The following is a 23,031-nucleotide window of genomic DNA, read 5'->3' as shown; positions in this document are numbered from 1 at the left end:
CTCCCAATTTTTGGGGGGGAGGGGCAGCTCAAGGTTGTTGAGCATTTAAGGAGGGGAGCAGCGAAAACCGCTAACATGAAAAAAGGGGGGCAGCAATAAGTCCGTCTTTCCATTTTTGCAATCATGAGAAAATGAAAGACACCATTGGGGGCGCCGCCAGATACGTTGAATCTCCAGCTCTTCCGCAAAAGAGAACAGAAATGACCCATCAACTGCAATCACCCAGGGATCGTGGTTAAAGCTTAGGCTGCTTCAGAGCCAGTGTGGTGTAGTGGTTAAGAGTGGTGGGTGGACTCGTAATCTGGTGAACCAGGTTCGCGTCTCTGCTCCTCCACATGCAGCTGCTGGGTGACCTTGGGCTAGTCACACTTCTCTGAAGTCTCTCAGCCTCACTCACCTCACAGAGTGTTTGTTGTGGGGGAGGAAGGGAAAGGAAATTGTTAGCCGCTTTGAGACTCCTTTGGGTAGTGATAAAATGGGATATCAAATCCAAACTCCTCCTCTTCTTCGTCTTCTTCAGTGGCAGGCACCCCCCCCCCCCCAGAATAAAGACGGCTCTGCTCAGTAGCATAACTGGGGAAGATCTTAGATTCTGGAGAGCTGCCACCATTCAGAGTTGTCAGTATGCTGTTAGTTGGATCATTTTTCTGTCTTACTATGACTCTCATGTACCTTCCAACATTTCTCTAATGAAAATAGGGACATCATCATCATCATCATCATCATCGTTCTATTTATACCCTGGCCATCTGACTGGGTTGCTCCCGCTACTCTGGATGGCTTCCAACATCTGTAAAACATAATAAAACATTAAAACATTTTATTTTTTTAAAAAAAATCCCTATAGATGGCTCTGGGATCAGATAACTCCACACCTTCCAACATTCCTCTGTTGAAAATAGGGACACCCTACCATACCCTCCAATATTCCTCCAATGAAAATAGGGGTGTCTTAAAGGAAAAGCAGGACATTCCAGGATCAAAACAGAAACCGAGATGGTTCTGTAAATCCAGGACTGTCACTGGACGATAGGGACACTTTGAAGGTCTGCACTCATGGACACAATCACCATGCAAGACTCACAGATACAAGCAGCATGCGGCACCTTCAGAGCTTTTCGCGGTTGAGATATCCCTTCCTTCTGCATCAAATACTTATTTATGAGAGGCATGATCCCACAGTGAAGTCCTCTCAGACAAAAGGCTCTGTTGCCCATTTGGTGTTTACAGTAGAACTGCCTGGTAAGTTTAACCCAAATCTTACAATTTCATCTTCCCCTCCAGCGATAAATCCCATTCAGCGGCTCATGAAAGTCTGCTAATTTTTTATCTTCCAAAAAATGAATCGGATACCGCAGATCTGAAAGAGATTTCTCCTGGTGATTAAGATTAATGGGAGTGTTTTCTCAGTTTCAAATGATCAGATTTATTATCTGCTTCAGGTAATGTTCAGCAACAGTATATCTTTTTTCCCTTTTCCCTCTTCATTTTGCAGCGAATGTGTGTGTGCTACAGTCCTTTGGCAGCAGAGCATTCAATAACCGAGAAAGTCTGTTAATTAAAAAGAAGAAATACTTTGACACCATACTACAGTATTTAAAATGCCACACATTCCCTACATTTAACTGCAATCAGCCAAATTGACTTTGCAGCTTCATAATTGCACTAAATTAATCTCTTATTTCATTTGCTGCACAACCAAAGGTTTTAGTCTGACTGCATGTTAAATCTAAGTAATTTTCTAATTATAGGAGGGGGTGATGGGAAGCTCTTTATTAACACTGGTAGTAGTTGCAAGCTTACATGCCTTTGAAAATACAGGTGAGGTTTAGGTAGAGGGAAACTGATGAATAATTGAGCTAAAATATAGCACAGCTGTGTCGTTTTAAAAAGGCAAAGGTTGTAAATGCCGCCCCCTATGTTTCTGGCTGCATGTAATTCATTCTCATATATACTGATGTATCAACCTAAGTAGCTGCCTTATACTTGAGACAATTGGTCCATCTAACCAGTATTGTTTACACGGACTGGCAGCAACTCTCCAGGGTTTCAGGCAGGGGACATTGCATGACCAGGCGGTGACAGCCCCAGCCCCCAGGGGAAGGAATAAGGAAGGAATAAAGATTCTGACGTTATATGGAATTAAAATTAGGCCACAACTTTATTAAACTTCTGAATGTAGGAAGACCTTGGCTTATTCCTTGGGCGTGTATCCCTCCCAGTCCCCCAGCTGGGGGGAATTGGGGCTCATCAGGGTAAATGGAATATGGGGGTGTTCTGCGAGACGTAAGTGTAGGCAGGCAGCCAAGCCCATATCCCAGTTTAGTGTTTTATACAGAGGTCATTCCAAAGCTGTCTGTTGCTTCTTTCATTGATATTTTAGAGCTCACCCCCTATCTAAAGGCCTTCTGCTGCTGTTAAGCTGAAGAACCAGGGATGGTGCGAGACACATATTGGCCACCTCATGAGAAGAGAAGACTCCCTGGAGAAGACCCTGATGTTGGGAAAGATGGAGGGCACAAGGAGAAGGGGGCGACAGAGGACGAGATGGTTGGATAGTGTTTTCGAGGTTACCAGCATGAGTCTGACCAAGCTGCGGGGGGCAGTGGAGGACAGGAGTGCCTGGCGTTCTCTGGTCCATGGGGTCACAAAGAGTCGGACACGACTAAACGACTAAACAACAACAACAACATGAGTCATGGGCCAGGAGACAGCTTCACCTACTGAACTGTCTTGGGGCGAGATGCAGCCCTCAACCTTATTTCATTTCATAGAATCATAGAATTGTAGAGCTGAAGGGGCTGCAAGGGTCAACTAGTTCAATCCCCTGCAATGCAGGAATCACAGCTAAAGAATCCCTGGCACATGACCAATCAATGTCTGCTTAAAAGCCTCCAATGAAGAAGAGTCCACCACCTTCTGAGGTGGTCCATTCTACTGTTGAACATCTCTTGCCATCAGAAAGTTCTTCCTGATATTGAATCAGAATCTCCTTTCTTGCCATTTGAATCCATTCGTTCAGGTCCTACCCTCCAGAGCAGCAGAAAACAAGCTTTCTCTGTCTTCCATGTGGCAGCTCTTCATATATCTGAAGATGGCTATCCTATCATCTCTTAGTCTCCTCTTCTCCAGGCTAAACATACATCAACTTCCTCAGCTGTTCCTCCTAAGACATTGTTTCCAGACCCTTGATCATCTCTCAAACACCAAAAACACGGAAGTAAGTGTTCCGATTCTCAAACATTTATTGGAAGCTGGACGTTTGATGCGGCTGTCAGCTATTGTTTCTGGGGCACCTGCACCAATCAGAAGCTGCACCTTGGTTTTCGAACATTTCGGAAGTCAAACGGACTTCCAGAACAGATTAAGTTAGGCACTTTTGTTTTTGCTATTTATTTTGCGTTTTTGTTTTTGAGGCTTTCTTGGTTTGTTTTTGCGACTGTGTGGACCCCAGTTCAGCTACTGATTGATTGATTGATTGTGTGACTGCAGAAATGGATAAAAGCCAAACAATGACTAGCATAAGTGCAGGTAAAAATTATTTTTTAAATTTTTTTTTAACATCTATAAAATTTTTATAACATCTATATACTCTGGGGGAACAGGACTGGATGCTGGCCGAAACAGCTCATCAACGACGTTGCTCCCGCAACCTGGGACCGGGCTGACTAGCCTTTATCTTCTCTGATGCCGGGGCGGTCCCGGCCCCCAGGAGACCTGCCTCTCCTGGCCTTAAGGCGAGCACTCCTCCTGGGAGAAACCAGTTCCCTTCGCCTCTCTGCCCTGAGCCTCTGCAGTTCATGGGAGGCTGAAGGGTTACTGGGCCCAGGGGGAGACTCACCTGTAGGCACTGAGTCCTCAACCACCTCCGGAGCCAGAGTGGATTCACCTGGTGCCTGCTCCTGAGGATCCGGCACAGGTGCAGGCGCTTCAGAATCAAGGCCCTGCCCCAGTTCAGCCGGCCCTGGAGGCGGGGACTTCTGTGCAGGCTGGGATTCCTCCGGTTCAGCCTCTGAATCGGATTCCCAGGCCATCACAAAAAGTCTGGAATGGATTAATCCGTTTTGCATTACTTTCTATGGCAAAGCATGCCTTGGTTTTGGAACGGACTTTCAGAATGGATTAAGTTTGAGAACCAAGGTACCACTGTATTGGACTAGACTGCCCATTGTTTGGACGCAGCAAAGCTCCTCTTACATTCTGACTCAACCTTTTGACTCCATCCATCAGCCCCTGGTTCTCCCTTGGTTCTGCTCTGGTAATCTCAGTCTGTGCAAGACATTGGCTGAAATTTGCCAGTCCTCAACACGGTGTACTTTCTTCCAGCCTTGTTCTCATCTTATTCTTTCTCTCCCTCCCCCTTTTATATCTGAAATAGTGTTGAAATATTGAGACAGATGGAAGGGCACCTGCAATGTGGTGATATGAAGGACACTTCAGGTGTTTGATATCTCCCCAGCCAAGTTTTCAGTCATGGTTGGCCAACGTCCTTTTGCTCCTTGACTTTGTGTAAAAATGCCAAGAATTGTAAAGGGGAGGAAAAGATTCACAGGGTGCTGTGCTAGATAGGTTGCCGGCAGCAATTCACCCTCATGTTCAAGAGCTTACAGCCTCTGTGGGTCAGAGGTGGCAGGCTGCGAATGGCAACCACTGAACCCAAAACAATGGGTGGCTTGACTTTTAAATAAACTATGGAAATGGTATGGCAAATAAGGTATGTTGTGGAGGTAACGCTCCACTTTGCAAAGGCAAACCTCGCACCAGACATGCAACAGTATGTCAAGGAGCGTTGTGCCTGCTCTCCCTGACCTTTTGCCTTCTTGGCTAGAAAATAGGGTTTTCCCCCTGACCTTTTGTCCTCTCACAATTTGTTTGTTAGACATAATGCTTGGCTGGAGCATGACCGGGGATGCAGACGTAATCAAGTATCGGGGGGAACATCTGAGGGAAACACCTGCTGACACGTGTATTTGCTAAAGCTGGAAATGTGCTTAGATGGAAATACGTTAGGTTCAGGGTGGTTTCACTACTGTTTCCAATTGTTGACTTCTGCTAATAAAAGGAGCCTCGGCAGTGCTAGCCGGCAGCTTGCTTGGAGCTTGCTTGCCAGCGTGCTTCTGCGCAGCTCACCTGCATCCAACCTCCTGTCGTCTCCATTATTCCTACAGTATGTCCTCTATGCAGCCAGAGAAACAGAAATGACTCAAATGTGGTTCAGAGGCAAACAATGGGATGGCTCATTATCTTCATGGAGGATGAAGCTATCAATGGCTACCAGCCACAATGGCTATGTCCTGCCTTCCATGGCAGGAGGCACCAGTGTTTCTGAATACCAGTTTCTAGAAACCTCAGAAGTGGAGACAGCTCTTGTGCATGAGTACTACTTGTAAGCATCTGGTTGGTCACTGTGAGAAGAGGGTGCTGGATTTGGTGGGTGTGGCGATCACACAGGGCCCCGGACGTTGAACGGTCTATTGATCCCTGTGCCACCACTGTGCTCGCTTCCCCGCTGCTACCAACCAGTTACTCTCTGGTAAAACACTGAGTCCAGACAGTTGTTAAAAGTGAACCAAAAAACCCAACAAGTTTATTTTACAGACATTAACAAGTTTATGGTTTCTCCGATAATATTCCTGTCAGTATCTTAACTTTAGTTTCTTTACTGGCCTATACCTTCCTAATACCTTCTGACTGATTATCTAACTCCTCTTAACAAATTCTCACACTGTCTCACACCAGACTAGCCTAACCCACAGACTTATCTTCCCTCTCTTGTCTAACTCCAGACTGTCTTCTCCACCCTAACTCTAACTCTCCCCCCCCCCAAAAAAAAACCCCTCTGTGCTTAAGCCTTATACACAGTTAACTCTGCCCCCTGGGTTCCCATTGGTTAGTCATTTTACCATTTGTTAACCCTTTCCCTATGAATCCAGTATGATGTCACACACCTAGGAGGGTAAACGCCACACTGGGCCACTGGCCTGATCTAGTAGACTCCTGTTATGTTCTTGGCTGAGTCCTGCAAGACCTTCTAGCTTCTTTCCACCTGGCTGGGGAGGGCAAGACCCTGGTTGACTGACTGACTGATAAATAAAAGAATGTCTATTCATCCTCTATCCAGACCAGCAAAATGAATGATCACAGTTCAAGGACACATTCTAGACGAGCAAAAAAGAACTCCAAACCACTCAAGGAGGGCATGGAACACGACTGGAAACAATCATCACCTGGAGAGGATCTCAAGTGCCAGAAAGAGAGGTTTAGAGGGCCACATTTGGCCTAAGCTCCCCCACTCCTGTTTTACTACATCATCTGCTGCTTTGAGGGAACAAAACTATAAAACGAATTAGTCTGCAGTCCGAGTCTGCCAGCATCGCACACAATTCCCCCCCCCCCCCTTCATGGCACAGTTTTCTCCACCAAAGTCCTCTGAAGGTCAATGGAATGATTTGTTGTTCCTTACACTCAGTGAGAGCAGAAGCAGCCGGAATGAAAATAAGTCCTCCTTTGATCCTCCCCCTCTTATCTATCTTATTGTCAGTGCAAGCGCATTTCAGAAACCATCCCCTGGCAGTCAAACTTTTAATAAGTCCTCTTCTCTATCCACCGTGCCTTTCAGCAATCAGTCTTCCAGAACAGGCTGACTTGTGGATTTGGGTCCCTGCTGGTCATACACATATAAGCATGCTTGCATTTGGTGTTGCATGAAAGATGGTGTCGCGTGGCGAGTTCCTGCCCCCCCCCAGTGGAAATAATGACACATGACATGATCATTAAGGTTAATGGGCTAAATAAGGCCATGACTTTATTGGTTACAGGTGAAGAATGGTATTGGCTTAGGCATTGGTCCTAACCGACTATATCCAACTTCAGCCCATCTGCTTGAAGTCCAGGAAGGGTTAAGCACCAGTAGGGGGAGTCCTGCTGATGCACATCAACTAGGAACTCCCCCGGGGTCATCGCTAGGGGGCGTGCCGTAGGCCCTCACCTTCATAGGCTTTGGACAGGGCAACGCCCCCCGGAATACTTTATCGGACTCCCCTTCAATATGTGGGGCAGGCAATAGTGCTTCCTCCTCTCTTCCATCTACAGAACAATACCAATGCCTAACCGCCGATACCAAGAAAGCTGTGACGATTTGCTATGAGGTAGGCGAAAACCAAGTGGCTGGTGCCAATTTGTCAAGTGGAAAAATTCCTACCAGGCTCCTAAACGGCGACCAACCAAGGTCCATAGCAAGGTCAAAGAGCGAAAACCTTATAGGGCATGAGGATGGGAAAAGCAGGAACAGCTGGCAGGTGGGGAAAGAGGGAGATCCCCGGCCACGTCCTGCTTTAGATAAGGCAGGCCACACCTTCAGAGCCAACTGGTTGGCTGGCCAGGAGGTGATGCAACTGGGAATCCCAATTGCGTGGTGGGGCCGTGAAGCCCGCAACTCCACCTCCTCAATGTGTGCTGCTGAACTGCCAGTTCAAATCTCACCTGGGATCTTAACTCACCAGGAGGCCTTAGGCAAACCACATTTACCCAGCTCCACTTTTCCAGTGTGGGCTGAATAACTGCATTGGTGCACTTTGCAGGGTATCTGAGATACATGAGAAAAGACTCTGACTGTATCAGACTGAGGATCCATCTAGTCTTCCCACAGAGGCCCACCAGCTGCCAGTTCAGATCTCACCCTGGCTCTCAATTTTCCACCCTGGCTCTCAGTTTTCTTATGAGTGATAATGTGACAGAGTCCAACCCCCTGCAATGCAGAAATCTCAACTAGATCATACATGACAGATGGTCGTCTGACCTCTAACAAAACACCACTCCAATCATGCAGACAATACCCAACAGTGTGAAGTAGGCAGAAATCACATGACCCAGGTCAATTAGTGTCACCCCCCCAAAAAAAAACCCCCTACTCAGTCACCTCAAATAAGGAAGCCAGCAGAGCCCAGACTGGAAAATGGGTGGGAAGCTCAGTGAGCAGAACTAGGAATACACATTATGGAATGTTGGGCGTGGGTTAGCACTATAAAATACTGGTTGCATTGCCATTTTCAATGCCAGCCTTCAAGTCTGCTTTCTGACTTCCATACTTAAAAAAAAAGGTAAAGGTACCCCTGCCCGTACGGGCCAGTCTTGACACTGGGGTTGTGCGCCCATCTCACTTAAGAGGCCAGGGGCCAGCGCTGTCCGGAGACACTTCCGGGTCACGTGGCCAGCATGACATCGCTGCTCTGGCGAGCCAGAGCCGCACACGGAAACGCCGTTTACCTTCCCGCTGGTAAGCGGTCCCTATTTATCTACTTGCACCTGGAAGTGCTTTCGAACTGCTAGGTTGGCAGGCGCTGGGACCGAGCAGCGGGAGCGCACCCCGCCGCAGGGATTCGAACCGCCGACCTTTCGATCGGCAAGTCCTAGGCGCTGAGGCTTTAACCCACAGCGCTACCTGCGTCCCTGACTTCCATACTTAAGGACTCTTATAAATCCAGATAGTTCCAAGTCTTACATAGCAAAATCAGATCTATTGGTATTGACTTGGAACTCTTGTATAATTCAAGTGTGCGATATTCAAACCAGATTAAGGGACATTGAAAAACAAAACATCAAGTCGGCCGTAAATCAAATTTGCTCCCCCAAGTTCTAGGTCTTAAATACTACAGATAGCAGGGTCACGTTTATTTGAAAATTAACAATTCCAGTCCAGTGCAGGGTCTTCATCTTAGCCTGACTGAATGCTTTCCCCTCAGCTTTTGTTAAGGGCAGATATTAAAACATCCCCAGAAATGATAGGCATTTTGGATGTTCTTTGAATGTGCCGGACACAATAGAATATGTTATTTTCTACTGTCCATTGTACAACCAGCTACACAAACGTGTACTATCCCCTTTTATTGGCGTAGTCCAACATTGCAGCACAATGAAAATATCAGATTCCTATCTGTCTGACATTAACCCAGAAGAAGTAACTGCAAGGGTGGCAAAGTTTTTATTAATAGTAGTATCTCTTAGTGGTGAATGGCGCTATTTAGCAGGAAGAAACTCCAATGAAAATCCTCATTATTACATATTTTACATGGCTGTTTATTTGTATATATTTTAAAATTTCATATATGGATGGTTTATGATGGCCTACATTTGTAATGCCTAATAAAGGTTGGGAGAAGTAAGAGTGTCTCAATGAGAAGATGGGAGAGCATGGTCTCAAGGAGTCTTAAATAGGCTGATCTCCACTTCTCCCCTATAGGACAAATTGCCCCATGTGTTTGCCCACATTACCCCTGTGGGAGAGTCCATCTCTCCTCTTCTTTTTTTTTTTTTTAAATCAATTTTTATTAAGGTTTTTAAACATAAATGCAAATATAATAAACAATGTAACATATATCATAACATAATTTCTTAACTTTTTGGGACTCCCTCACGTCTTCCGCTCCCACTTGCATCTTTGTCAATTCTTGCCCGCAATTTATCATCTTGTTTACATTCTTATGTCCCATTCATTTAGAATATAATCTAATAGTTCTCCCAAAGGTTTATGGTTTTCCCTCAATCTCACTTATCATCCTAATTGCATCTAATTTAGTGGTGGTCAATTATTTATGATCTAGCCTCCATCTTAACATTCAACCAAATTACAATGCTTTTTAAAGTAAATCTTAAATTTCTTCCAATCCTCTTCAACCTTCTCTTCTCCCAGGTCTCGGATTCTGCCGGTCATCTCGGCTAGTTCCATATAGTCTATCAGTTGCATCTGCCACTCTTCCAGTGTGGGTAGATCTTGAGTTTTCCAGTGCTTAGTGATGAGTATCCTTGCTGCCGTTGTTGCATACATAAAAAATGTTCGGTCCTTCTTTAACACCTTCTGGTCGACAATACCCAAAAGGAAGGCCTCTGGTTTCTTAGTAAAGGTATACTTAAATACCTTTTTCAACTCATTATATATCATTTCCCAAAAGGCCTTCACTCTCGGGCAAGTCCACCAGAGGTGAAAGAATGTTCCATCATTTTCTTTACATTTCCAACATTTGTTATCAGACAAATGGTATATTTTGGCAAGTTTAACTGGGGTCATGTACCATCTATATATCATTTTCATTACATTTTCCTTCAAAGCATTACATGCAGTGAAGTTCAGCCCGTTGGTCCACAACCTTTCCCAGTCCTCAAACATGATATTATGCCCTATATCCTGTGCCCACTTTATCATGGCCGATTTAACCATTTCATCTTGTGTATTCCATTTTAACAGCAAGTTGTACATTCTTGAAAGTATCTTAGTCTTAGGTTCTAACAGTTCTGTTTCCAATTTCGATTTCTCCACCTGGAACCCTAACTTTTTGTCATTTTTAAAAACTTCATTAATCTGAGCGTAATGTAACCAGTCTCGCACTTTGTCCTTAATTTTCTCCAAACTCTGCAATTTCCAATTGTCTCCATCTTTTTCTAATATTTCCCAATATTTTGGCCAATTGGCCTCCATATTGGGTCTTTTTCGGGCCTTAGCTTCCAACAGTGAAAGCCACCTTGGAGTTTTATTTTCCAATAAGTCTTTATATTTTGTCCAGACATTAAACACTGCTTTTCTGACAATATGGTTCTTAAAGGCCTTATTGATCTTAACCTTGTCATACCATAAATATGCATGCCAAACAAAAGCATTGTTAAAACCTTCCAAATCCAATACATCAGTGTCTTCGAGAAGTAGCCAATCTTTTAGCCAGCAGAAAGCTGCGGCCTCATAGTACAACTTTAGGTCTGGCAGGGCAAAGCCCCCTCTTTTTTTCGCATCAGTTAATATCTTAAACTTAATTCTGGGCTTTTTGCCCTGCCAGACAAACTTAGAAATATCTCTCTGCCACTTCCGGAAGCACTCCGTCTTGTCCACAATCTGTAATGTTTGGAACAGAAACAACATTTTTGGCAATACATTCATCTTGATAGCAGCAATTTGGCCTAACAAAGAAAGTTTCAATTTTGTCCAACTATCTAAATCTCTCTTAATTTCTGACCAACATTTTTCATAATTATCCTTAAAAAGACTCAGATTTTTTGCTGTTATGTTTACCCCTAGGTACTTTACTTTTTTAACCACATTTAGTTCTGTCTCTTTCTGAAACCGTTCTGACTCTGTATCTGTCCAGTTTTTCCCCAATACCTTAGTTTTCTGTTTGTTTAATTTAAATCCCGCCACCCGACCAAAATCTTGAATCAATTGTAATACTCTTTTCGTACTAGATTCTGGCTCCTGCAGGGTCAAAACTAGGTCATCTGCGAAAGCTTTAAGTTTATATTGTTTCGCTCCGACCTGAATTCCTTCCACCAACCGGTCCCCTCTAATCATATTCAAGAGCACCTCCAGAACCGAAATAAATAGCAAAGGGGAAATAGGGCAGCCTTGTCGTATTCCTTTTTCGATTTTAAACTCTTCTGTAACCACATTGTTGACTATCAATTTAGCCTTTTGCTCTGAATATATTGCATCAATCCCATTCTCAAAACCCCGTCCCACTCCCATTTCTTTTAAATTTCCCTTCATAAATTTCCAGGAAATATTGTCAAAGGCCTTCTCCGCATCTATAAAAATTAACACTGCTTTTGTATTTATATCTGTTTGCAAAAGTTCCAAGATGTCAATAATGTTCCTTGTATTAGCAAACAAGTGTCTACCTGGGAGAAAGCCTGCCTGGTCCTTGTGAATTACTTCATTTAAAACTTTTTTAAGTCTACTTGCCAAAATGTCTGCAAATATTTTGTAATCCACATTTAAAAGAGAGATGGGACGATAGTTCTTAAGTTGTGTCTTTTCAGCTTCCGATTTTGGTATCAATGTGATAAAGGCTTCCTTCCACGATTCCGGCGCCCTCTTCCCCTCCATAATTTCATTGCTAACCTCCATCAGTGGTTGTATCAAATAGTCTTTTAATGTCTTATAATACTTGGAGGTCAGCCCATCTGGCCCTGGAGATTTGCCCATTTGCATATTCTGAATGGCTTGTTCAATCTCTTGTCGTGTTATTTTGCAGTTCAGGATTGATCTATTTTCTTGTGACAATTTTGTCACAAAAACCATCTCTCCTCTTCTTGCAGGGGAGGAGGGTGTGAAAAATGCATCCCCTGCCCCCACCTCATTAAAAGGAAGGAACAGAATTATAATCTTGGTCGCCCTTCTCTGCACAGGTTCCAGCTTGTCAATACTCTTCATATCTGTAGCTAAGGGGAGCAGGTAGTGTTATGGTCTAAACCACTGAGCCTCTTGGGCTTGCTGATCAGAAGGTCGGCAGTTCGAATCCCCGTGACAGGGTGAGCTCCCGTTGCTCTGTCCCAGCTCCTGCTAACCTAGCAGTTCAAAAGCACGCCTGTGCAAGTAGATAAATAGGTACTGCTGTGGTGGGAAGGTAAGTGGTATTTACATGTGCTCTGGTTTCCGTTGCACCAGAAGCAGTTTAGTCATGCTGGCCACATGACCCGGAAAGCTGTCTGCGGACAAGCGCCAGCTCCCTCGGCCTGAAAGTGAGATGAACCCCGCAACCCCATAGTCGCCTTTGACTGGACTTAACTGTCCCAGGGGTCCTTTGCTTTTGCCTTTATCTGTAGCTCTTTTGGTTCAGCTGAGGACGAAGGTATCTGTTCTTCTGAATTTGTGTGCCCTTCTTTTCTGCAGTGACGCTAAGCAAGAGGCTTTCACTTTCGTGCATGATCAATGCCGCTCCTGTTGGCTTCCCTGGCTGTTCAGCTAGAAGGTAAGAGATTATTCCAGAACATCAGTTCCATTACAGATCACTGCCATTCCAGAGTTCAGAGGGAAAACGTCCGTCATAATTATGTTATCCAGATCATTATTGCTCTAATAACTACAGAACAGCAGGCCTCCCAGGTTGTTATCCGAACATTTTATCAAGTAATACTGGGGCAAGAGTAAACATTTGCTTGAGATCTTTGTGGGGGCATGTAGTGCAGCCTCTGCCATTTATCCAGATGGTTAATGGAGCAACCAAAATTGGTTTAGGTCTACCCAGAGGTCTATCGAAAGAGAGGGGGCAGTCTGGCAGTGAAGAAGGGGCAGAGGGAGGTGCACAGGTTGCCTTCATGAGTCTCCTTTTCTTGCTCCTTCCCCCTTCCACCTGGTGGATGGGGCAAGCATACATTATGCTTTTGGTATACCAGCTGCATGGCAAGTCCCCCTCCCCCCCTTGGAAAATAAAGACACAGGACACGGTATTTTAAGGTTAATGGGTGTAAAAGGCCACAACTTTATTGACTGCAGGAATTGAGCGATATTGGCTTAGGCATTGGTCCTATCAACTAACCGGCTTCAGCCTGATTGCATGAAGGCCGGTAAGGGTTAACCACCAGTGGGGGGAATCCTGCTGATGTACATCAACTAGGAGCTCCCCCGGGGTCACCGCTCGGGGGTGTGCCTTAGGCCCACACCTCCATAGGCTTCGGACAGGGCAACGCCCCCCAGAATCCTTTACCTGACTACCCTTTGCTTTGGGGGAAGGTGATGGTGCTTCCTTCCCCCCTCATTTGCATAACAATACCCCTACCAATGTCTAACCGCCAAAGCCGAGGCAGTTGTGATGATTTGCTACGAGGTAGGCGAAAAACCAAATGGCTGGTGCCAATTTGCCAAGTGGAAAAAATTCCTACCAGGCCCCTTGATTGCAACCAACCGAAGTCCATAGCAATGTCAGAGAGCTAAACCTAAGGGTGGGCAGGGTGGGAAACCGGAGCAGCTGGAACAGGGAAGAGAGGAAAATCCTCGGGCGCACTGGCCCAAAATACCCTAGGCCATGCCTCCCAGGCCAGCCGATTGGCTGGTCGGGGATATGACGTACCCGAGAATTCCCTCATTCACGCGGGGGCTGTGAGCCAGCCCCTGCGTGCGTGGGGAGGGCATGGGCCCGCAACCCCACCTCCTCTCCAGTTCGGAAGTGGCTTGGCTGAAAACCCCAATGCTTGAAATGTGTGTTGTGGCTATGAGCAATGCAACACAGAAAGAGAATGGCAGGGTGGGGGAGAAAGCAAAGGTGTTATTGATCAAAAGACAAAGCTAACACTAATCTGACTGTAGGCTGTGAAGGGGAGAGGATTTGTACTTCACTATCCCCATAAATCTTCCTCCATACATCCTTCTCCGCAAAGAAAACATCCATCAATCGGAGTAGGTGGATAGGTGCTGATCTGGCCTCTTGGTGGCCATTTGTCTTCCAACAGCATCCATTTACCCCTTGGCATCTTCAAGGCATTAAAAGTCTGCACAGGGAGTGGTCCCTGGTGCCTGTTGAAAATACCAAGGGCAAGAGAGCGTTTCCAAGTGAAAAGCAGCAGGCAGAATAAAAAAAAACTGGAATGCAGGCATCATCAATTGCAACAATATTTAATTATCCATGCAAAGGCAGCACAGATGCTCGGCCTGTGCAAAGCCCCCTGGTTCAGTCCTTGGCATCTCCAGTGATCAAGGCTCATGAGGACCTGTGGCTTGCCTGTATTGGAAAGCCACTGCTGGTAGGAGTTGAGAGCACTGGGAGAGATCAGTAGGAAGGGATGCTTCAAAGTCCCAGGGCAATGTTCTATTCTGGTAGGGGGCCACAGGGAAAACTGGGCCTAAGAAGAGCCTTCTGGGTCAAGCTAATGGCCCATCTCATCCAGCGTCCCCTTAGTGGGCAGCCAGATACCCTCCAAAAGAAGCCTGCAAACAGGACACTGATCACTGTGATGGCCTGGGACTTGGGCTCGGACTTGGAACCAGAGGAGTCTCAGTCCGTACCAGATCCTTTGCCTCAGGCGGCATCTGAACCTAGTCTGGGGCCTGATTCTGAAGAGCCACAGTCTGCAGAGGTTCCCCTGCAACAAGCACCAGCTGGGCTGAGTCAGGGGCCTGAGTCTGCCTTGGCTCCAGATGCGGGGATTACCTCGTTGCCTTCAACTGGGCCATCACTTACAGCTGCTCCACTACCAGTTGGGTCAGGAGAGGCTGAGGCGGCCTCTGGGTCTAGTAACTCACTGACATCTCCCAAGCTGCAAAGACCAAGGTCTGAGAGAAGGCGGGACCTGAGTACTCGCAGGAGGAGTGCTCGCCTTTGGGTGAGACAGGGAGGTGAGTCGCCAGGGGATCAGGACCCGCCGTTACCCCGACAGAGATAAAAGGCTGTTGGACCCTGCCCCAGGTGTGGGAGCAACATTGCTGTTTGCCAGAACCTGCCTGAGACTGTGACCTTGCCTGGTTTCCTGCCTCGTGTCCTGCCTTGGCCCTGTCGGACTGACTCCTTGTGGAACCCTTGGATTCGGGACCGTACCTGGACCACGTTGCTCGGGTTACCCCCGGGCCCAGCACAATCACAAGAACAACTCTCTCCCATACTGCAACTTCCAGCAATTGGTATTCAGAGGCGTTGAGGCCTCCAGCTGCAGATGGAGAGCTTGGCCATTGTGGCTAGTAGCCATTGATAGCCCTCTCCTTCATGAAATTGCCAATCCTCTTTTTATAGCATCCAGGCTGGTGGCCATCACTGTCCTCTGTGAGAGTGAGTTCCATAGTCTAACTGAGCACCGTGGGAAGAAGGGCTTTCATTTATCGCTCCCCAATCTTCCAGCATTCGGTTTCATTTGATGTCCATAAGTCCTATTGTTATGCGAGAGGGAGAGAAATGTCATTCTACCCACTCCTGCCTCTAGGCTGGGTCTTCCTAGTTGATGGGGAGATAACTCTAGTAGGGGGCATGACTGCGGCTGGTTCAGGCTGTTCTCTCTCTCTTCTCCTGGGATGTCTGGCATAGACAGGGATCTCTCAGAACAGACTATTTGACTCTACCCCAACTCCAAGCTCAGCATGCACATCTCATTCCCCTTTCTCCAGCCGAAAAGGAGGAGGACTCCCAGAACGGTGGTCTCAAAGAAATCTCTCTCTCTGTGTGTATATATATACTTTACTGAAAAATAAGCATAAAATTATATGTGCATATGGTAAAATAAGGCATGAAAAGAATAAAATAAAATGGCGCCCTCGTAAAAAAAAATAACAAAAGAAACCTTATAAACATCACATGATTGTTCTTGTAGTTAACCTAAGCTTAACCTAATACAGTGGTACCTTGGGTTAAGAACTCAATTCGTTCTGGAGGTCCGTTCTTAACCTAAAACTGTTCTTAACCTGAAGCACCACTTTAGCTAATGGGGCCTCCCACTGTCGCTGCGCCGCTGCCATGTGATTTCTGTTCTCATCCTGAAGCAAAGTTCTTAACCCGAGGTACTATTTCTGGGTCAGCGGAATCTGTAATCTGAAGCGTATGTAACATGAAGCGTCTGTAACACGAGGTACCACTGTAAACAAGTTATTCTACTTGGCTGCTTAGGAAAGCTGGAGACCAATGTGCATGAAATCCCCCAGGTACAGTGTTTATTTTTTTTAAAAAAAATGAATTCCAAATATTGTTAGATTTGTCCATGGCAAGTCTACATTTGTACACAATTTGTTCACGTGTTGTGAGTTTCACCAACAGCCCAGGATGAGAAGACTGCCATTGGCCTGAAAACTGGGGGGAAGGAGGCAGTGTCAACATATAATTAATAAATAAAGAAACCCAGTGTTGCATAAAGCTCAGACAGAAGGAAACGGAAAAACTCTGATTTATTATGCAATTCTCAGAAGGATTGGGGGGATCATTATGTTTACCTTCCCTGACCTTTTTATTTTTCAGTCCATCTTTTAATATATTTCTGACAGGACACACAATGGAAGTCTGGGTGCCTTCTAAATCAGATCCGTAGCAGTCGCCAGCTCTTAAATTTTGACAGATGCTCATCCCTCAACCTTTCAAAATTTGTTAGAATTAGTAGCGTCTCAATGAAGGCAATTACTGACAAGGTCAGGAAACTCACCAAGATAATGTCGCTGAAGCCGACTGTGACCAGGCAGAAGGGATGGCTCTGGTCTCCTCCAACATTTGGCAAGTAGCCAGTGCTAATTTCTACTTAACCCTTCACAGAAGACATCGGGTGTGCCTTTCATCTCCTACATCATCACAATGGGACAGAACGCACTCTGATCTGCAGATATCGACTGAGAACAAGCTGACTTTGATGGGAAAGAGTAGTTTTTTTGGCAGGGTTGGAGAGGTATCCAGAAAGTACAAAAGAAAAGGAAAAAAAGATTGGCTGGCTTTGTTACAAAGGTATAATAATATATATCTTCTTCTTTTCTTTCTTTTTTAAACTCTTTCCATGAAGAAATGTGCCGTGCTATAAGTGGTTTAGGAGACTGTGTCCTTTTAAATGATGATGGGGAGGTTACTGGTGCTTTTCGTGGTGCAGATTTGTCTTGTCTAGACAGGCAGAAAAGAAACTGCAAATCAATTTCAGGTTTTATTAGACGGAATGTAATTCTACATCAGTCACATTTGGGCCTGTAGCCAAAAAGAGATTTCTATGAATAATTTTAGAAAGGATTTCAGATGGGTGAGATCAGAGTTGGCTGCTGGGAGGGGTGACTATTATGGGAAAGAAAGGAAAGCTTTTGGTGAATTAAAAAGGTGAGGGGGAGAGTGCAGGTTCCTTGTTAAGTATGGCTTTTATCATCTATCTCTTCATTCAAACTTGATCCATAGAGTTCTTTGGTGCCCGGTGACTGTCATAACTCCTGACTCTCAGCGTGGACACCGATGCTGAATTAAGTCAAGGAGTGCAAACAGAATACAGAAGATGTAGGATACGGAAGATTAAACATAATGCGTGTTCTCCCTAAAATGAGAGCATGGGTTGCGGTGTGGGCTGCCAGGCCAGCCCTCGGTTGCCAGGCAGGTTAATGGCTATTGCCTGGTGCAGCAATTGGCTGACCGGGTTGCTGGGGCAAATTGCATGTAGCAAATTGGTGGGTGGGACCATAGTCTTTAAATATTGGGGCACTCTGCCTTTTGCTTTCTCTTTAGCAGAGTGCATCAGATCACCCGCCCGCCCTGTGTTGACCTTGCTTTGCCTGTCATGGGGTCGTCTGCCTTGGTGCAGGGGCCTAGTAGGAATTTTGCCATTTGGCTGATTGGCTGGTGCCACTTGGTTTTTGCCTACTACTTAGCAATTCGTCACAACTTGTAAGGTTGCGGTTAGGCATTGGTTATAAAAAGCTGGTGGTGGAGGGGTCAGGATAGGCTGTGCCTGCCCCTCCAATGGTGCTGGAAGGGAATTCTGTTAAAGAAATCCTGGGGCTTGCCATGATTTTGTCCAATCCCTGAAATGGGACCAGGGCCGGCAAGCCTTGGGGAGCTGGTTGGGTGAGCGGTGAGGGACTGACGCTCAGCTCAACTGATCCTCAACATTGTCTTTTCCTTCACTGGCTTCCAATGGAGTTCGGAATGTCAGTTCTGTCCCAGGCAAGGGGACAGATAGTCATAACCAATGTCTAAGCAGCCACTCACAGATTTTGTATTTTAATAAAGTTGTGGCCAAAATAGTGCCCAAAAACCTTAAACTTAAATTACGCATGATGTGTGAATTATTTTGAGGAGTGGCTTGGGGACCTACACACACAACATGTCATTCTTGGATAGCTGGGCATCATGCAGAGAACACAGGGAACTTCCTTATCATGAGTCACAGCGGTCGGCCATCGAGCTCAGTATTGTCCACACTGGCTAGCTACAGCATTTTCCCCTTCTCTCATAATCCTAGGACTAGGCGTCACCCAATGAAGCTGGATGTTGGAAGATTCAGGAGGTGATGATCAGGGCCATCTTTAGCATACGCAGCACCGGGGTGCAAAAACTCTGCTCCGCTCGACAGCGGCTGTTGGCTGGCCTGGCTCTTCAGTCACCGGACTCCAAATCTCGGCCCTAGACTCTTGGCCTAGTGCCCCTGAGAGCCCAGCACCCGGGTGCCCCGCACCCATCGCGCCTATGGGTAAGCCAGCCCTGGTGGTGATAGCCACCAAACTTGGGAGACTTCAAAATCGCATTAGACACATTCATGGATGAGAGGGCTATCAGTGAGGGTTTCACACTGCCACCCCAGTTGCATAGCCTGTTCTAGAAGGGATCGAACTCTCCACTGAAAGAGGAGGTGCATTTTCTGGGGCTTCCCTTTGATCCAGTGTTGCCACTTCAGACCCAGGTGCAGAGCAAGCCCTAATACAACACCGGTCCTGAAAGACCTACACTGGCTCCCAGTACGTTTCTGAGCACAATTCAAAGTGTTGGTGCTGACCTTTAAAGCCCTAAACGGCCTTGGTCCTGTATACCTGAAGGAGCGTTTCCACCCCCATCGTTCAGCCCAGACACTGAGGTCCACCTCCAAGGGCCTTCTGGCGGTTCCCTCATTGCAAGAAGTGAAGTTACAAGGAACCAGGCAGAGGGCCTTCTCGGTAGTGCGCCCTGTGGAACGCCCTCCCATCAGATGTCAAGGAAATAAACAACTCTCTGACTCTTAGAAGACATCTGAAGGCAGCTCTGTTTAGGGAAGTTTTTAATGTTTGAAGTTTTATTCTGTTTTTAATGTTCTGTTGAAAGCCGCCCAGAGTGTGGGGTATAAATAATAAATTGTCATCATCATCATCATTACAATTTTTTCATTTCCATATGCATTATAACATTGCAATTAAAAATTAAAATGCCAACTTCCCTTCCGCCCTTCCCTGGCTTCCTCCCATTATCCTTTAGCACTGCATTTTCTGATTTCTCCAGATCTTCTCTTTCTCATTTCATCTCCATATATTTTATACTGCTGAATTTATTCTAAACCTGCTAACGTTTTAACCTGCTTGCGGTGGTTCTTCATATATACTGCAATCTGCTTTAAATCCTCTTTCCTCTTTCTCTTTAATACCATCCCTGGAGATTCCTGGATCAGGAGTGTCTGGTCACATCAACCCAAAGCCAGGGTGTATTCCAGGGGTGGCCACCATGGCACCTTACAGATGTTGGACTACAACTCCCATCAGCTCCTGCAAGCATGGCCAGTGGTCAGGGATGATGAGAGTTGAAGTCCAAGAACATCTAGAGGGGCACCATGGACTGTGGGTGGTGTAGAATTTTCAAGTGCATTGGATTCACCATGGCAGATTCATGCCATTTACATGGGTCAGCGCATGACAGAGGTGTCAGTGTGAACGGACCCTGCATTGCATTACCAAGGTTCTGCTTGCTTCCTCAACCTTTCTGCCGCGAAAAGGTCAAACCACCTTAATGCTGGACGGAGGCCTTTGCTGGTCTCCGAGATTTAATTTCACGTCGGCAATTCTACTCAATTCCCATGCTAATCTATCTGCTCAGTGAGCTGAGAATGAATGGATGGGAGGCACTTCAGTCCCTTTGCCAAGTTTCCCATCAGCTTTTGCCGGGATGCAAATGTGTTGGCAGAGAAAAATGATGATCTGTGGAGGCAATGTGTAGAGAGCTCTCATCAAATCTTCTTTCTTCTTTGCAAGGAAGGTGTGTGAAGGAGTCCCTCAGAGATAGACCCAGAGGTGAGAAGAGTCAGCAGCAGCTGGCCATTGGGGCCAGACTCTCAATGGAAGCAATTCCTGCTTTTTAAAACTGCAGCCCATTCTCATTGCAAAGGTCTCAAGCCTTGCAATGTTTCCCATTGAAAGTAGAGGCATACCTATTATGGCTGCTACTATATGTCGGAAATCAAGCCTTTATCAGGAGAAACTGGCAACTCTCCCAGGCACCCGGCATGATTCCCTGCTGACCTCCCTGGCTGCATTCCCCAGCAAGATCCAGGCTAGGTCGCAATAAGCGATCCTTCTCAGCGTGAGAAGAACACACCCCTCTTTCCTGCCCCCCCCCCCGGGCAGGGGAAAGAGATAGACAGAAACGTATTTACATGCCTTTATTTCTGTCTTTGCAGCATTACAAAAAAACGTGACTGCCCTCTTCAAACTCCAGCAGTCAAGAGACAAACACTTCCTGGACAGGAACAAATGGAAGAGCTCATATTACACTCTGAGCTAATTCCGGTGCTCCACACTGTGAATTGACTGTCCCTCTGTTTCCCACGGGCACTCCCAACATTCCCATCATGTTTACTTTTCAAGCTAGCACTTTGCAGCTGCATTGCATCCATATCGTAACACCATATAGTGCCATCCTTGTACATGGCTCTGAATAAAGTTAGAATAAGACATCTACCCCAAACTACTACTACAGCTGCTATTTACATTTATCCCCCATCTTTCCTTAAGCAGCTCAGAGTGATATACATAGGTATGCTCTTCCCCATTCTATCCTCAAAACAACCCTGTGAGCAGTGCTGGATTTATGTTTAAGCTAAACAAGCTATAGCTTAGGGCCCCACTCTCTTGGGGCCCCCCAAAAAAAATTAAAGGAAAAAACCCTGGATGTACATTTCCAAAAGACAAGTTAAAAAACAAATAAAATAAAACCTACATACAGCAACAGTGTTTTGTGTCGTGTGGGCTCCTGTGATGTAAGTAATGGGCCCCCAATCATTTTAAGTTAGAGCTTAATAATTATTTCACTATTAATATACTTCTTCTTAATTGTATTTCAGTTCAATGATTACTTTGATAAAATACATATTTTGTTATGTGCAAATGGCTTTAGATACCTATTAGGTCCATAAACTACCATAGAACATATATTCAACACAAAAAACAGCAATAATTTGTTGTTGACAAAGGACAGCTGGACATATAAAGGGCCCCATTACCTTCAGTAGCTTAGGGCCTCACCAAACCTATATCTGGCCCTGCCTGTGAGGTAGGTTAGGCTGAGAGTGAGTGACTGGCCCAAAACCACCCACTGAACGTTATAGCTGAGTGGGGATTTGAACCCTAGTCTCCCAAGTCTTACTCTAAGCACTACGCCACAAAGTGTAGTGCCTGTACAAGAGAGGATAGGCCATTAAACCAGACTGAAACTGCAGCACAGATAGGCTTGCGCCAGCGCCAGCAAGTTGACTCCTTGCTCATTTCCCTTTGCCTTTACAGCCCGAGTTCCATGCGTTGATGATTGCTAGTCATGGAGGATAGGATGGGTGCAGTCAGGTGCGTAATAAACAGAAAGTCAAGCAAAGAACAGAAACTTATAGGCCACAAGGTTGACTTTGTCCTCCCTCCCAAAGATGTGTTGTCTTCCCTTGACAACAGCATGGTTAGCTTGTCAAAATTTCATACATCAATGTTCTCCTTTTCAAAAAGATGCATCAAGAATGCATATTCAGAACATCCTGTTTTGTTTCAACGGAGGACTGCTTGGGAGCATGGTATTTCAAGGCACTGAAATCCGCTAGGGATGGAGAAGAAATTTGACTTGGTACACATTTAAAGGAGAATCTGTTTAATTTGCAATTTCTGAAACAATAGGCAAACTGCAACACAGCCTTCCTTTCAAAATTGACCTTCTCTTAATTTTGTGATGCAGTTCTCCAACCAAAGTTAAGGTAAAGGTAAAGGTACCCCTGACCATTAGGTCCAGTCGTGACTGACTCTGGAGTTGCGGCGCTCATCTCGCTTTATTGGCTGAGGGAGCCGGCGTGCAGCTTCCGGGTCATGTGGCCAGCATGACTAAGCCGCTTCTGGCGAACCAGAGCAGCGCATGGAAACACCGTTTACCTTCCCACCGGAGTGGTACCTATTTATCTACTTGCACTTTGACATGCTTTCAAACTGCTAGGTTGGCAGGAGCAGGGACCAAGCAACGGGAGCTTAACCCGGTCGCAGGGATTCGAACTGCCGACCTTCTGATTGGCAAGTCCTAGGCTCTGTGGTTTGACCCACAGTGCCACCTGTGAAGTTACTCATCACAAATAGGATACTACTGGGCAGAGTGAGGCAGCTGCTTCAGGTGTGTGCCTGTGTTCTGAAGACTGCTTTGCACCCCTTGAGCTAGCCTGCTGCTTTCTGGTATGGTGGAGGGTGTGGAAGTAAAATTCAGTTGCCAGTCCGACCAGCTTTTGGATATGGAGAAGGGCTTTAGCTCAGGGGTAGATCATCTAGCTTGCATGCAGAAGGTTCCACATTCAATCCCTGGCATTTCCAAAGAGGGCCCCCCATCTGAAACCATGGAGAGACTATGTCAGTGTCAAGGA

Source organism: Podarcis cretensis, assembly GCF_951804945.1.
Source record: "Podarcis cretensis genome assembly, chromosome: 14".
In the NCBI taxonomy this organism is placed as follows: domain Eukaryota; kingdom Metazoa; phylum Chordata; class Lepidosauria; order Squamata; family Lacertidae; genus Podarcis; species Podarcis cretensis.
This window is presented reverse-complemented; position numbering follows the sequence as displayed.